Source organism: Saccostrea echinata, unplaced genomic scaffold, assembly GCF_033153115.1.
Source record: "Saccostrea echinata isolate AGI-Se365-2 ecotype Australia unplaced genomic scaffold, CSIRO_AGI_Sech_v1 ptg000022l, whole genome shotgun sequence".
NCBI classification, from domain to species: Eukaryota; Metazoa; Mollusca; class Bivalvia; order Ostreida; family Ostreidae; genus Saccostrea; species Saccostrea echinata.
In genome coordinates this window covers 9,277,484-9,291,691 of record NW_026889771.1, presented here as the reverse complement: position 1 = coordinate 9,291,691, position 14,208 = coordinate 9,277,484, and the positions used below count along the sequence as shown (strand labels likewise).

The 14,208-nt window shown below is 31.6% G+C and overlaps 1 protein-coding gene across 1 annotated transcript in view; it reads left to right on the top strand.

Annotated features, from left to right (window-relative positions):
• Positions 1-14,208, top strand: part of LOC133190369 (RNA binding protein fox-1 homolog 2-like) — a 443,535-nt gene that overhangs the window by 249,537 nt on the left and 179,790 nt on the right. The gene's annotated exons all lie outside the window — the stretch shown is intronic.

The following is a 14,208-nucleotide window of genomic DNA, read 5'->3' as shown; positions in this document are numbered from 1 at the left end:
ATCAATGCAGCTCCTATATATTCTATATTCAATATTTTTTTTACCGGCAATATTTATTACAATTGCAGTCTTTTTACTGATTATTTTTACTTTTAATATATATTTCATAAATTCAGCCATGAAAAAACAAAATTCATATAAGTACATTATAAATCCACACCTACATTTCTATAGTCTACTTCTCTGTCATATGAATAAGAAATTTTTCATTTAACCAACATATCATAGAGGATCATTTCCATAAAAACATTTATTAGAGAACATAATTTCATTTAGAAATCAATATCTGTTCCACTGTCCTAGCTTCGATATTTTCCTCTGTATTTCAATCATTCAATACTTACAATTATTATTGAAATAAGATCATCTTTAGATTTAAGTAGCAATATCATGAACCTCTTTTGTTAATTCTTACAAAATAGATGCAAAAAAAACCAAAACATTTACAGTAATTTTTTCCGCCACTGTTTAATTATTTTAATGTTTAAAATATTAAGTATATTCACTTCATTAATTAGTGTTGAAAAAAAGGTTGATTTATTTTTCCTGATTTACTTTTAATTGTCCTACAAAAGTTTTCTACAGTATGCATAAAACATTTCCCTTGAAGTCTTACTTTCCGAACATTAAAATATATCTCAGTCTATGTTTTTAACTATGAATATTTCTAACATTTATTTCTAAACAATTTACAGTATAAGGCTTTATCAATTGTTCTGTTGAAAGTTTTGATTTGTTTCGTTTTTATTATTTGCAAATCTTATTTATTTATTTTATTTTATTTCATTTTATTTTTATTTTTTTTTTATTTATTCATTGATTTTATTTCTAGTTTTTATCTATTTATTCATTGATTGATTGATTGAGTGTTTTGTTTTTGGTTTTTTTTTTTTTTTTTGGTTTTGGTTTTTGTTTTTGTTTTTCATTGTTGGTATTTACCTTTTGATCTTTCAGTTACGGTGTGGTATTGTGTTAAAGTTTTTTTTATTTAACAGTCATGCATCATCATTTATTTCTTTGTTCATCTGTTTTACTTTAAAATGTTAATCTTTACTGAATGTATATTGGTCATCACCTGTTTTCTATTTCCTCATCTGACAGTTCTTTAGATTCTTCTTCTTCAGTGTTATTCTGTTGGTCATCGCCTGTTGTAGCATCCTTTGTGTTTTCCCTTAATGTTGCTGTGTTGTAACTTCATCTGTGTTGTAACTCCACTTGTGTTTTAACTCCATCTGTGTTGTGTCTTCATGTGTCTCTTTCTGTTTCTTATTCTTTTTTTGATTCATGTCGATGTATGGTTTTTTTTTCTTTCTTGGGGGGGGGGGGGGTGAGGGGGGAGTTGTTTTTTTTTTGTTGTTGTTGTTGTTTGGCTTTATTTATTTTCTGTAGTTTTTTTTTTCTTTCATTTTTTTTTTTTTTTTTTTGCCTTTTCCTTTTTGCATTTTTATTCATTTATTAATTAGGTGTGTGGGAGGGGGGGGGGGGGGGGAGGGTGTAGGACTTTGTTTTTCTTAAGGGGGGAGGTGGGTGTTTATCTCTCTGTTGTAGCTCCATCAATGGTGTAACTCCATCAGTGTTTCTGAATTGTGTCCTCCTCATCCGTGTATAATCTTACCCTGTGTTGTTGGCTTGAATATTTTTCTTCTTTTTTGGTCAAGGTTAATGTTTTGTTGTTGTTGCTGTTTTTGGTTCGTTGTTTACTTTTTTTGAGTGTGTGTGTGTAGGGGGCGTGGAGTTGGTTTGTTTTCTGTTTGTTTGGGGGTTTTTTGTTATGTTTGATTTGTTTTCTTTTATTAGTTTTTCGTGTTTTTGTTGGTTTTTTGTGTTTTTGTTTGTTTGTTTGTTTGTTTGGGGGGGGGGGGGAGGGAGGGGGTTGCTTTGTTTTTTTTTTGTTTTTTTTTTTTTTTTGGAGAAGGGGGTGGTTGTGGGAGGTTAGGTTGTTTTTGTTGTTGTTGTTGTGCTTATCTTTAATTATAATTGGGGAATGGTGTTGTAGTTCTGTTTTTTGCTAGTTTGGATTTTTCTTTCGTTTGATTGGCTTTCTTTTAATATTTTTTTTGTCTTATTGATGTTGTTGCTGGTGTTTTTTTTTTATTTTGTTTTGTTTTTTCTTTATATATATATATATTTTAGTTTTCAGTTACATGTAATTGTTTTTTGTTCTTTTTTGTTCTTTTTTTTTTTTTTTTTGTTTTGTTTTGTTTTGTTTTGTTTTTTTGTATTTCTGGGAGGGGGTGTTTTGTTTTATACTTGTTTGGATTTTTGTTTTCTTTGATAAGTTTTCTTTCTTTCTTTCTTTCTTTTTTTTTTTTTTTTTTTTTTTTGTCCTTTTCGTGGTGTTGATGTCTTGTTCTTGTTTGGTTTCTTGTTTGGTTTTGTTTTTTTTTTCTTGTTTGGGTTTAGTGGGAATGTGTTTTTACAAATTATTTTGTTGTTTTTTCGTGTTGTAACTCCATCTATGTTGCTGAATGATTTCCTCACCTGTTGCATGATTTTACCCTTAAGTTGTTGATCTAAAATGTTTGTCATTATTTAGCTTTTTTCGAAGTCTATGTTGCTGTTTTCTTTTGTTTTTTTTTTGTTTTTTTTTGGGGGGGGGGTGGTTTGGTTTGGTTTTTTGTTTGTTGATTGATTTTTTTGTTTGTTTGTTTTTTATGGTGTGTGTGTGTGTGTGTGTGAGAGAGAGAGAGAGAGGGGGGTGGGTTTTTGTGGGTGTGATTTTTGGTTAATATTTGTAATTTTTGTTGATGTTTTTTTTTTTCATTATTAAAAATTTTTGTTGTTCTTTTTGGTTTTATTTTTTTTATAATTTATTTTGTTTTGTTTTGTTTTGTTTTGTTTTGTTTTTTTTTTGTTTTGTTTTTGTTTGTTTATTTATTTATTATTATTAGAATTGTGTGGTTTATCTATTTGGTTTTGTTTTTGTATTGCTATCTCTTATATCAAGACCTGTCTGGTATTTTTTTTTTTAAATTTGCAGTTATATAATAGTTATTAAGGTTTTTTAAGAAATAAACAACAATGTTAAAAAGTTCTCTGGGAAATGAACTTGGTTGGTCACGTGATCAAATCCTGTGAAGCCCGAAGGGCTTCTCAGAAGATTTGATCACGTACCAACCAAGTTCATTTCCCAGTGAACTTTTTAACATTGTTTTTTATTACTTTTATTTACATTTGAGACAAATATTCTGAAAAGAACTGCATTTATTACACGAACGGCCCGCCGTATTGCTACGTTGTGACGCGCAATGACCTAGAAGCTGTTTGGTCTTGAGAGTTCGCCTCGCTCCAACATTTGAATACTTACATTGATGTTCAGCAGTCCAGTTCAGGAAATATCTGTTCCTAATGCAAAACAATGATCGCTACTGACAATAATCTTACTATTATTGTATGAGTTCTTTATATATGAAGTCAAAAGCGGTGCTATCGTCTTCCGTTTACATACCTTCAGAGGGATTTCGGGTTAAGAAGGTAAGCGTGATTTTAGGCTTTCTTCGCATCGAAGAAAGAACAAATGATCATTTGTTGAACGAAGAAAAACATATATGTTCCAATAATTTTATCTTTTTCATCGCTTTAACGGGTTAGAAGTTCCGAAACCAGTGTCACCGTGACAGAAATATGTAGACAGATATCATCGCGCTGTGTGATTCGGTCATGCCATGACCTCTGACCCCCAAATAAGTTCATACAGAATTGAACATATTTTCTCTTCAATAGGTTCATCTAAGAAAAATATTTGCAAATGTAAATAAATGCAATATGAACTTTCAAACTTCCGTTTTCCTTAACCCGTAACCTTCTAATCTACAGCTGCATCTTTAAAAAAAAACCATGAAGTTCCAATATCACCAAATTTTAGTTCTGTGTGATTTTTATTATTTTTGTAAACATTTGTATTTAAGATGACAAATAAAAGAGATCTCATATTGATAATATTTATTTCTTAGATAGTGAACGGACATTTCATGTTTTTAATCTCAATATATGCAAGCAAAATATGGTAAGCTATGCAGAGGAACTAAAAGACTGAATAAACCGACCAAAAAGCCAGTTATTTTTACGCTAAAGTCCTCATTTCAGATCATTTGTTATTGATTTTTAAAGCATGCAGTGTAAAACATCTTGGAAATTTAACTTCTCACTCTTATATCTTGGTGAAATTATATTATATGCTCCAGTATTCTGTTTTATTTTGAGATTTAATTTCTCACTACCATATCTAGATGTATCCCTATTCTGTTTAAAGCACTGAAATTGTAAAGACGCATAAGATTTCGAATGTATTACTATAAAGTATAAACAATCACAAATTGAAAAAAAAATAACATTTTCTGACACATTACGATTTGTTTGATTATTATTTGATGAGTTTGATTCTTATCAATTTTGTTACAAATGATCCCATGTTAGTAAATGTAAACTCAGGTATGTTAATCGAAAGGCTAAGTTTTCTTTCATTTGTGAGATTGGTTAAATTAGGATTTTTTTTATTCTAACTGACCATTTTTTCAGTTCCATTGTTACAAAATGTATTATATTTTATGTATTAAAAAAATTTTGAGCTATTTTAGATAATATTGTATTGTAATATTTATTAACAAAATTGTTTTTGATTGTTTAATTGTACATCTTTGGCAGAATAAAATAAAACGCTTTGTGAATCTAACATTCTCAATAGTTTTTCCATTTCATTTACTGTAATTGTTGTGCAACTGAAAACAAAGTAGAAAGTATGTTTTTTCTAAATATATTATAAATGCAACACCCCCTCCTTCCCATTCTCATTGACATGCCTTGAATGAAGATTTTGACAAATCTTTGTCGGTGACCTTGAAGGTATGACCTTGAATTGAGATCACGACAAATACCTAAGCCACATCAACAAAGTTTGAATTTACCATATAATGGTCGATTTCGGTGATTACCCAATATTTGTGGTATGTTGTGGTTCTGCTAAAGTTTCAAAAATGAATCGAAAAATAATCGAATTTTACGCCTCGAATGGAATCGCAAATGCAGACGTAGACATTAGAATACTTCCTTTGAAGGACCAGGGGCTCGTTTCACAAAACTATCTATGACTAAGAGCTGTCTTAAGACCGAAGATTGCACCTTAGCTATTTCACAAAACTCTCATATCTTATGATAATCTTAAGATCTATCTTAATCTTAAGACAACTAGATACCTGTCTTAAGACTAGAGTGAACATTGCGACAGTATATATTTTGGCTAAAAACCGAAGGATTTTTTTATAAAGAGAACAGACACCTTTGGACTAGATCAGACCAATCGGAAAAATGCCTCCCCCCCCCCCCCCCAACCCCCACTCCACCTACATGTAATAATTTTTCCAGTAAATACTATACAATAAAAAACATAAAATGTAGCTATACTTTATGGTTGTGCCCGATTATTCCTTTCGGTGAATTTTTGTTAGTTGTGCCCCCCAACTGAAATTATTCCCCCCTCCCCCAGAAATTGCTTCTTACGGACATGTATGCAAGATCCAGTTATTATTTATAAATTTAATCAAAATTATCTAATTTTGAAATCAATTCCTCGCAAGAACAACATATTATTATCTATGACCAAGCAATGCTAACTTATGCAGTTTTGAAAACATCGTCGGATACCCACGGATGATCTCATCTTTTACTCAGTAAAAGACGAGATCACCCGTGGATATCCGACGATGAGTAAAAGACGAGATCACCTGTGGGTATCAGACGATGTTTCGAAAATGGCTGACGCAATTCGAGATACACGTATTTGATTTATTGGTATGATAAGTAAATACATTTTAAATAAATAAAAATAAAAAATATATGAATTATTTTATGGTTTGGACTAGTCCGGTCCATAGAAGTAAAAACAAATCGAACTTTGGTGTAGCCACCCTGCATATTTAAGACGTTTTATGTTGATGTTTTTTGTTACACTGTGGTTATTTTTTTTTCTTCTTGAAACTTTTTCAGTATTACAAAATTAAACACTGCTGTAATATTTGATGCTAAATGTTTTCATGTCATTTGAAACTGTTAAATTCTGCTTTCTTTTTATGAACGAACCTGAGGACTTTGAATTCGATTTGGTGTTTCAACTGAATTTAGTGGAAAATCATTCATTATTTGCATAGGCACTGCAATAGTGCATGGATTTAACTAAAAGTAGTATCAAATAAAATTTTGTTTGCAACCACTATTTTCTGAGCAAAAAGACATTTAAGAAAATTTTATTCAATAAATTTGTTGTACCGAAATTTATTATTATTATTTTATTATTATGATTTACATTATGACCCCTGGGTCGAGGCCTCTGCTGGTGGACTGTTAGTCCCCGAGGGTCTCTACAGCCCAGTAACCTAGTACTTCGGTACTAGCTTAAAAATACGGATATATATTTAAATCCTGTGGTAATATTTAGAAATTTATTTCAAAAATAAGGATTATCTCCCTCATGCATAGCTCTGATCCTTCGAGGTATTTGGCTCCATTTTTTTGGCATCTTTTTCAGCTCTTTCAAATCTTTTTCATTTAAATATTTAGGATTTCCAACGTTTCGGCTTGATCATCACCGAAGAGACATAATTTGTCGAAATGCGCATCTGGTGCATCAAAATTGGTACCGTATATGATTTACATTCAAATTTAGCTATCCCCCCCCCCCCAAATACAATGAAGTTGATGCAATGAAATGTTGTTTTTCCGAGAGTATTACTATAACTGCAGAAGAAATATTTGAGACACACCAATTTTCAATATTTAAATGGACATTAAAGAAATACCACTAAACTTTGAACAAACATGTTTTTTTAATCTACATGTAAATATCGAAGCATAAGATTTGTCTTACGATTTGTCTTAAGATTTCTTATATTTAAGATAGTTTTGTGAAACGGCAGTGGCATATCTTATGATTGTCATAAGTCAAATCTTGAGATGATCTTAAGATCTGTCTTAGGACAAATCTCACGATAGTTTTGTAAAACCCGGCCCAGATCGCAAAATTCCGAATCGAGAAATCACATATGCTTTACTTTTTTTTCAATCAAGGAATCCAAAATTATGGATAAATTACACGTTTTGAGTGACAGAGACAAACAAACCTACTATTTCTTCTTTTAAGTACAGTGTAAATCTTTAAAAAATAGATTAATTAGAAAATATTTTTTAAAATATTATTCTCTTAGGAGTAGTTCGACTACCTTTGTAACTTAGTTCTTCAAATACCATAATACAAGGCAAAGATCTGAAATTTCTCCTTAAATACTTATAATATGGTCATACAGTTTAGCACAAATGAAATGATGCGGATGGGTTGTGGCATCTCAAAATTTTTACCTGGTTTTGATTTGTGTCCAATGCATTAAAATATCTGGATCAAAAAAAATTCTTTACACATGAATTATATTAACAAGTGGAATTGCAAGGTTTTTATTACGATGCTCTCCAAATTTCATAAATTCCCTCAATCCGATACTTTCTAAAATTATTTCAAAACAAAACTGGAACTTGGAGTTAGAGGTGGGGAAATTTCCGATCTTATAACGGTAATGCATTGCAATGTATCTAATATTCATGCAAAAATGCAATAACAGTTACGACTGAAAAATTGTTTATCTACATAAGTGTATAAGTAGTCGGTAAGAGCTCTGACGCTTTCCATTGATAGCCATTGATAGCGGTGAACGGGTACTGGTCACGTGATGTCTAGAGTTCAGCTCACAAAACAGTTACTTTTAAAAGACTGCAACAATGACCTTGTATTAAAATCGTGACAACAGAAAGAAATCGGGAGTTTTATTTGAGTGTGTGTATAGCCTTTAACTGTACTGAACATGTGCAATGTTTCTTTCACACCCTTGCAATGTCTATATCTGAATTCCTACAAAAATGCATTGTCAATGAAAGATTGTAAAGAATAAGTCTTCTTAAGCTATTCTTATCCTATAAACAATAAACTGAGACACAGTTCTGATTTATACAGTTAACACAACAGTTTGAAGCAAAGAAAATATCTAAAGATTAAAATTTCTGAGGTTTTATTAAAATAAATCTGAGCTGTATGTGCAATTAAAAATGAGTACAACTAATTTGAAGAAGCGCATTGGTGCACAGCTTCCATTTACAGTACTATGCATGTATGTGCAGATACATGTAGGTGCATGTATGTGCAGATACATGTAGGTGCATGTGCCCTTCTAACCTGTAACAAGCTGAAGATTATCCCACCACCACCCTCTAGAAATCTCGAATTTATACTTATCCCTCAAATGCTTAGCTGTATTTTTGGGAAATTTGCATAAGGTAACTCTGGATGTACTCAAATGATCTCCCTTTGAACGACGTAGGTACAACGATCATTGGAATGAAGCTGATATTAATGCAAGGGCTCAGTGACGAGACGGCGAGGGTTCATCCTTCAAAACAAATACCGTTCAAAGATTACAAAAATTACAGTATAATAAACCCTTTATACAGGTACAGATCTTTTTTTTATATATATATATTTTTTTAATCAATTCTGTTAAAGATTTACTGTTAATATATTTTAATATTTATAAATCGTGCATTGTCAGTAAAGGTAAACAAAATGATTTTTTAAAAATACATTTTACGGTACATTCAGTGAGAAATGTTATTTTCAATAATAACAAAGAACTTCAAACTAGTCAAAAATAATATGGAATTTTATGTGTATTGTGAGAAGCTAAGATGTATTGATCTCTCGATCTCTCTCTCTCTCTCCCTCTCTGATTTCTTTCTTAGAATTTGGTCTTGTACCAAAGAAATTAATGAATATATGTGCACAAATTAAAATGATTTGTTCTAGAGTGAACATAAAAAATGTTAAATAATGTCAGTTTGAATGAGGTGTAAGTATAACGCCGCAGTTTGGTCTTGGCATCTCATGATTTTTACCTGGCTTTGATTTGTGTCCAATGTATTCAAATAACTTGATTGAAAAAATCATTTATACATGAATAATGTTAACAAGTGGAATTGCAAGCTTTATATCGAGATGCTCTCCAAATTCCATGAATTCCCTCAATTTGTTACCTTGAAAATAAATTTCTAAAAATATTTCAAAACAGAATGGGGGAGTTGGAGTTAGGGGTGAGGAAATTTCCGATCTTATAACGGTAATGCATTGCAATGTATCTAATATTCATGCAAAAATGCAATAACAGTTACGACTGAAAAATTGTTTATCTACATAAGTGTATAAGTAGTCGGTAAGAGCTCTGACGCTTTCCATTGATAGCCATTGATAGCGGTGAACGGGTACTGGTCACGTGATGTCTAGAGTTCAGCTCACAAAACAGTTACTTTTAAAAGACTGCAACAATGACCTTGTATTAAAATCGTGACAACAGAAAGAAATCGGGAGTTTTATTTGAGTGTGTGTATAGCCTTTAACTGTACTGAACATGTGCAATGTTTCTTTCACACCCTTGCAATGTCTATATCTGAATTCCTACAAAAGTGCATTGTCAATGAAAGATTGTAAAGAATAAGTCTTCTTAAGCTATTCTTATCCTATAAACAATAAACTGAGACACAGTTCTGATTTATACAGTTAACACAACAGTTTGAAGCAAAGAAAATATCTAAAGATTAAAATTTCTGAGGTTTTATTAAAATAAATCTGAGCTGTATGTGCAATTAAAATGAGTACAACTAATTTGAAGAAGCGCATTGGTGCACAGCTTCCATTTACAGTACTATGCATGTATGTGCAGATACATGTAGGTGCATGTATGTGCAGATACATGTAGGTGCATGTATGTGCAGATACATGTAGGTGCATGTGCCCTTCTAACCTGTAACAAGCTGAAGATTATCCCACCACCACCCTCTAGAAATCTCGAATTTATACTTATCCCTCAAATGCTTAGCTGTATTTTTGGGAAATTTGCATAAGGTAACTCTGGATGTACTCAAATGATCTCCCTTTGAACGACGTAGGTACAACGATCATTGGAATGAAGCTGATATTAATGCAAGGGCTCAGTGACGAGACGGCGAGGGTTCATCCTTCAAAACAAATACCGTTCAAAGATTACAAAAATTACAGTATAATAAACCCTTTATACAGGTACAGATCTTTTTTTTATATATATATATTTTTTTTAATCAATTCTGTTAAAGATTTACTGTTAATATATTTTAATATTTATAAATCGTGCATTGTCAGTAAAGGTAAACAAAATGATTTTTTAAAAATACATTTTACGGTACATTCAGTGAGAAATGTTATTTTCAATAATAACAAAGAACTTCAAACTAGTCAAAAATAATATGGAATTTTATGTGTATTGTGAGAAGCTAAGATGTATTGATCTCTCGATCTCTCTCTCTCTCTATCTCTCTCTCTCTCTGATTTCTTTCTTAGAATTTGGTCTTGTACCAAAGAAATTAATGAATATATGTGCACAAATTAAAATGATTTGTTCTAGAGTGAACATAAAAAATGTTAAATAATGTCAGTTTGAATGAGGTGTAAGTATAACGCCGCAGTTGGGTCTTAGCATCTCATGATTTTTACCTGGCTTTGATTTGTGTCCAATGTATTCAAATAACTTGATTGAAAAAAATCATTTACACATGAATAATGTTAACAAGTGGAATTGCAAGCTTTATATCGAGATGCTCTCCAAATTCCATGAATTCCCTCAATTTGTTACCTTGAAAATAAATTTCTAAAAATATTTCAAAACAGAATGGGGGAGTTGGAGTTAGGGGTGAGGAAATTTCCGATCTTATAAAGGTAATGCATTGCAATGTATCTAATATTCATGCAAAAATGCAATAACAGTTACGACTGAAAAATTGTTTATCTACATAAGTGTATAAGTAGTCGGTAAGAGCTCTGACGCTTTCCATTGATAGCCATTGATAGCGGTGAACGGGTACTGGTCACGTGATGTCTAGAGTTCAGCTCACAAAACAGTTACTTTTAAAAGACTGCAACAATGACCTTGTATTAAAATCGTGACAACAGAAAGAAATCGGGAGTTTTATTTGAGTGTGTGTATAGCCTTTAACTGTACTGAACATGTGCAATGTTTCTTTCACACCCTTGCAATGTCTATATCTGAATTCCTACAAAAATGCATTGTCAATGAAAGATTGTAAAGAATAAGTCTTCTTAAGCTATTCTTATCCTATAAACAATAAACTGAGACACAGTTCTGATTTATACAGTTATCACAACAGTTTGAAGCAAAGAAAATATCTAAAGATTAAAATTTCTGAGGTTTTATTAAAATAAATCTGAGCTGTATGTGCAATTAAAAATGAGTACAACTAATTTGAAGAAGCGCATTGGTGCACAGCTTCCATTAACAGAACTATGCATGTATGTGCAGATACATGTAGGTGCATGTGCCCTTCTAACCTGTAACAAGCTGAAGATTATCCCACCACCACCCTCTAGAAATCTCGAATTTATACTTATCCCTCAAATGCTTAGCTGTATTTTTGGGAAATTTGCATAAGGTAACTCTGGATGTACTCAAATGATCTCCCTTTGAACGACGTAGGTACAACGATCATTGGAATGAAGCTGATATTAATGCAAGGGCTCAGTGACGAGACGGCGAGGGTTCATCCTTCAAAACAAATACCGTTCAAAGATTACAAAAATTACAGTATAATAAACCCTTTATACAGGTACAGATCTTTTTTTTATATTTTATTTTTTTTAATCAATTCTGTTAAAGATTTACTGTTAATATATTTTAATATTTATAAATCGTGCATTGTCAGTAAAGGTAAACAAAATGATTTTTTTAAAATACATTTTACGGTACATTCAGTGAGAAATGTTATTTTCAATAATAACAAAGAACTTCAAACTAGTCAAAAATAATATGGAATTTTATGTGTATTGTGAGAAGCTAAGATGTATTGATCTCTCGATCTCTCTCTCTGATTTCTTTCTTAGAATTTGGTCTTGTACCAAAGAAATTAATGAATATATGTGCACAAATTAAAATGATTTGTTCTAGAGTGAACATAAAAAATGTTAAATAATGTCAGTTTGAATGAGGTGTAAGTATAACGCCGCAGTTTGATCTTGGCATCTCATGATTTTTACCTGGCTTTGATTTGTGTCCAATGTATTCAAATAACTTGATTGAAAAAATCATTTACACATGAATAATGTTAACAAGTGGAATTGCAAGCTTTATATCGAGATGCTCTCCAAATTCCATGAATTCCCTCAATTTGTTACCTTAAAAATAAATTTCTAAAAATATTTCAAAACAGAATGGGGGAGTTGGAGTTAGGGGTGAGGAAATTTCCGATCTTATAACGGTAATGCATTGCAATGTATCTAATGTTGATGCAAAAATGCAATAACAGTTACGACTGAAAAATTGTTTATCTACATAAGTGTATAAGTAGTCGGTAAGAGCTCTGACGCTTTCCATTGATAGCGGTGAACGGTTACTGGTCACTTGATTTCTAGAGTTCAGCTCACAAAACAGTTACTTTTAAAAGACTGCAACAATGACCTTGTATTAAAATCGTGACAACAGAAAGAAATCGGGAGTTTTATTTGAGTGTGTGTATAGCCTTTAACTGTACTGAACATGTGCAATGTTTCTTTCACACCCTTGCAATGTCTATTTTCAACCACGGAATCCAAAATTATGGATTAATCACATGTTTTGAGCGAGAAACAACCCTGAAAATAACAAAATATACGCACGTTTGAAGCATAACCTCTACTATTTGTACTTTTTTCTAAGTAAAGTGTAAATGTTAAAAAAAAATAGATTAATGAAAAAATATTTTTTAAAAAGAGCTAGGTTCACATTATGCATAAAATGGCCCTGTAGATATACCAATTTATGGACTAACACTTTATGTTCCATTTTTAACATCAAGATAAAGTAGAGACTTGGTGCTTTCATTTCCTATTAAAAAAATTCTCCTTAAAGCCAAGGTCTTGGAAAACAGGCTTCATGGAATTGCAGTGTTCTTGAATTTTAAGGAAAACAAGTATATTTGAGTACTTTCACAGAAGAGAAATAATATGAGCGCACCCTCTGATCTAAAAAATAAAGCATGTTTTGTAATCCTCAGAAATAATTCTATCATTTAATAGTTGCATATTTTAGATCAGAGGTTGCGCTCTTTATTAAATATCGAAAAATACCTTTAAAAATTGGCTGATTTTGTAGAATTTTTCAGGAAATGAGGAAAATAATGCATTTCATAACGTCATAATGCATTGGCTAGCCAGAAAATTACGTCCTTTTTGATAGATACGCAGTCACCAAAGGTCTAAATGATATTTAATGCATTGTCGACTAAAACCAAGCAGTTTCAGTTTTTCTGAAATTCACAGGGCCAAAAAAGGCCCTAAGTGAACCTTGTTCTTTTCGCGTCGGAGTCGTTTGACTACCTTTGTAACCTACATGTAGTTCTCCAGCTGCTCTAATGCAAGCAGAGACATGAAAATTCCCCTAAAATACTTGTTATATGGTCATACAGTTCAACATTAAGCGGAAATTGCAAATTTTTAAATCTACTGCTTGAACTTTGTTACACATCAAAGATCCTTACATGACGTCATGACTATAGAGGTTGATGCTGAAATCCTGACAGGATTTTCTGTGTATTTCTACTGACGAAAAGGCGTAGCAACCTTGCACTGCTGCATTGAAGAAAAAAATCTTCAAATGTGTAATTAAGGTTCATCAACCTTCTGCTCATTTATATAAAAAAAATTTCCTTAACGCCTATACGATTATCTAAAAGAAATTTTATTTATAAATGAAATGCACACAATTTCAACATATCTTGTGGGGCAAAATTTTTGCATAAATGGCCTGTAATCTCGACACTTTTAGAAAGGAATAATAGTCATTTGTGTAGATTGGAGTTATCTCTCTCATCAGAGTATCAATGAACCATAATGACAGTGCATAAATTTGGGTTGTCTACATGATAATCCATACTATGCTACCTGTTTTGAAATTCGGCAAGGAAAAAGGGGGGGGGGGCATAATTCTCACTTTTTTGACAGTAGCTCTAGTAATATATAACTTGAAATTAAAGATTGTATTTTGATGCATTTAAAAGGTCAAGATGACGTTCATTGGGTTTTCAATCAAACAAATAAATTAAAAACACACAAGATCTAAAAAAACAAAACAAAAAGTACTTTTTAATGTATGTATATAT